The sequence below is a fragment of the Poecilia formosa genome, unplaced genomic scaffold (genome assembly GCF_000485575.1).
Source record: "Poecilia formosa unplaced genomic scaffold, Poecilia_formosa-5.1.2 Scaffold273, whole genome shotgun sequence".
Lineage (NCBI taxonomy): Eukaryota > Metazoa > Chordata > Actinopteri > Cyprinodontiformes > Poeciliidae > Poecilia > Poecilia formosa.
Window position 1 is genome coordinate 846,682 of NW_006800212.1, and position 3,367 is coordinate 850,048.

Here is a 3,367-nt window from a genome sequence, read left to right on the forward strand (position 1 = left end):
AACTCCCTTTAAAAGGAGAAACCTCCAGCAGAACCAGGCTCAGGATGAGCAGCCATCTGCCGAGGCTGGCTGGCTTCAAGAGGGCAAAAATAAATAATAAAAAATACAACAAACACAATCATGTCAGCAAACCTCTGAAAGAAGAAAGACAGATTTAGTTACAATATTAGTTGTACACACTCACAAATGAGAATTTGGACAGACCAAATAAACCTAACAGTGATGGTTTTACTGTGGGAGTTAAGCCGGAGCACCCAGAATCTCTTTACTGCAAGGCAACAGCTCTTACCCCTTTCCTCTGTGTTGTGATTCATAGAGCTAGTTCTCCATGCACTTTGACATGACAAAGGCAGGTGTAAAAATAAGTAAATAAACAAGGTCTTGTGTGGAGGTCTTTTTACGCTGTTTTGTGTTATTTAAACGCGAAGAGAATTGATCTTTTTCCAACTTTTGTCTCTTAAGCCTAAAAAATAACATGACATGACAAAGGCAGGTGTAATCTGGATTACNTAAAAAATAACATGACATGACAAAGGCAGGTGTAATCTGGATTACCCCAGTTACTATTTACCTTTAGAGTCACAAAGCCATAGGAACCAACGTTCTCATCCTGTAAACCAAGAGAGATACAAATTAGGGAGGTTAGACTGATAAGCCATAGTTACAAACAGACAGCAGAAACAAAGGAGATCCGTCTTAAAGTGCATGGAAGCCTAGTGAAACTGGTCTTGCTGTAAATATACTTTGCATAGTTTTTCTCGAGCAAGGCAATTATACTGATATTTTTCTAACCAGAAAACAAAATGTTATGTTGTGACACTGTGACAACAAAACTTATTGTGTTGTGACTTTTTTTACACATACTGTATATGTAAAGTAAAATTTGCATTATAAGTGACTTATTTACAATTGTACATTAAGCATAATTTACATTATTATTAACTAAATTTAACATGATTGTATATAATTGCAAAAGCTGAAGTGAAACATATTTAAGTGCGAGGCATGATTTATTTGGATAGGGGAAGTCTTTTATTTTGAAGAATGCTTAACAGGATCTGGTTCTGTATTTTGTCACTGTCTTGCTTCTGTTGATTTTGGTTGCTAGGTAACGAACAGCTGTTGCTGTTTCTCCTCAATAAAAAGTGAACAGAAATGTTCAGTCAAAGAAATCAGAGTCTCTGTCCTGATTGAAGAAGCTTCCACTCCGTAACAATGAAAGGTTAGCTTTTTTGTTGTCAGGACACAATAAAAGTCTTATTAATAAGACATAATGAAAATCTTATTAATGAGATTTATGCCAAGAAAAAAAAAATTCCTCCTTAAATGATGGCCAAAAAACCACCAGGGGGCTCTTTAGCAGGAAGTGAATCATTGGAAGTCAAAATTGGAAATCAAAGAAGAACGCGCTAAGTTTCATTTAGAACAAGCAAATCCTAGAACACTTTCTTATGAAAACTATAACTGAAAAAGTACAAAACGTTTTATTTTACCAATATATACTTTTGTCTCGCGAGACTGAATGTCTGTAATTATTCTTTATTTGTTTTTATTATTATTATCTTTTAATATTTGTCATTGAGTTAACGTCCATATGTATGTTCATGTTAATTGTTTGAAATAAAATTATATGAAAAAAAACAAGCACATTTTAGCAGCAGGCATGACGGAGAAAAGTTTTCAAACTCATATGATGCAGCTTCTAAGTTGAGGAGTATCGATCTGGCAGTACATGAGGGAAATAAAGACGCTGCACGTAAACTCGCCGTGAACAAAACCGATTTGGAGACGGAGAACTGCGTCCTTAATATATCCAGTAGTTATTAGAATGCAGCCCTCTGCTGGTCCTTATGGGAAACCGAGAGCGGCAGAGATACCAGCGGCCTTGTAGCCCGGTGCGGCTGATATATGTAAGTTTCCAGGGAGAAGGGGTTTTCAAAAATTTTGAAGGTACGGTTTATAGTATGGTGCACTCATAGTCCAGAAAATACAGTAATTGGTCTTAAAATATTTTTTGAAAACAAATTATGTGCAAATAATGCCATCTTTGAGTGTCTCTGCTGTAGTAGTGACTAGTGGCCTAATTGTGTAACGTAATTACAAAATTGTAATTAGGCACCAGCAACCCTCCCGACCCCAGTAAGGGGCAAGGGTGTAAAGAAAATGGATGGATGGATGGATGGATGGATGGATGGATGGATGAGTGGTAGTAGGTACAGAGCATTTTACACTAAAACAAGAGAATTAGTGATGCATGAATGTTACTACATTCATACATTTTGAAGTGGACATGTTGAATGCAATTTGAAATAAGAAATTGACAATATAAAAATAAATTTTGTGTTTGATTCCTATTCAAGACACTGACAAGAATGACTATATATGCAATATAGGCAGCTACAGAGTATCTTTGTTTACATTTTTGGTTGGTGGTGTGCCTTGTGATTTCTTTCAATTAAAACAATGTACCTTGGCTCAAAAAAGGTTGAAAAACATTGGTCTAGACAACATAATTGCTACAAACTTGACTCATAATTTTTCAATGCTATCTATCAGTTACATTCTCACTCAACACCTCTGGAAGTGCAGAATTAACATAATATTTTATGGTTTAAATAGACATTTTAATTGGAGCATTTTGAATGAACAATAATACTGTATCTGCCATTTTATTTAAAGTGGGTTTTTTATATTGAATGCTAGTAATACCCAGTAAAGAAACCTATGGTTGTATGTTAGGAAAGATGCTCAATATTTATAACAGGGTCAGTCACTCTGGGCTTCTGTAATAACTGTATTTGGTTAATAAAATATAAATTTGACATATTTACAGGAAGTTTGAAGGTCTGTAATTGGTCTCCATCTTGATCATACAGGAAAGTTCCCAAATAAGTTTCCTCATCTTCTAAATGCTTCTTTCTCTGAGACAAAATTAGATAGAAATGCAGTTCATTATCTTGTTCTTTCTATATATGTGAAAGTTGGTGTCTCTAAAAACATATCAGATCCTGAGATGAGCAGAAAATTCATTAGTGCAAACAGAAGGTTTGAATAGTTTAGGATGTGATCAAATGATTTCCTACTGAATCATTGCTATCACATTTTAAAGGCTAAAATATACTACAGGTGGATATATATGTTTCACAGTTTTGACACTCATTTTACTTGACTTACATAGACAGAAAATTCTCTAGGGGCACTAGATATTGAGGAAGTGGGGGATACCATCTTTGTAATATGTCCCAGGGACACATGCGTTATGTTGGCTTTGTGGGACAGAGCAATGTCTAAACGTCCTGGAAAATCTGCAAAGGCCCAGCATTGTCCTGGATTCAAATGTGTTCTTCCCTGAAAACAGAGAACAAAA

General features: G+C 35.3%; 2 long non-coding RNA genes across 2 annotated transcripts in view; both read right to left on the reverse strand.

Moving 5' to 3' along the window:
- LOC107838531 (uncharacterized) overlaps positions 1-3,367 on the reverse strand; it is a 15,081-nt gene that overhangs the window by 447 nt on the left and 11,267 nt on the right. The window contains exon 2 of the long non-coding RNA XR_001664616.1: positions 35-38. This is a non-coding gene — a long non-coding RNA (uncharacterized LOC107838531). The remainder of the gene's footprint in view (positions 1-34; positions 39-3,367) is intronic.
- LOC107838530 (uncharacterized) lies at positions 532-3,347 on the reverse strand. Its single transcript, XR_001664615.1, has 3 exons — positions 3,171-3,347; positions 2,832-2,919; positions 532-610 (listed from the first exon to the last, which is right to left on the reverse strand). It is a non-coding gene; the product is annotated as an uncharacterized LOC107838530 (long non-coding RNA).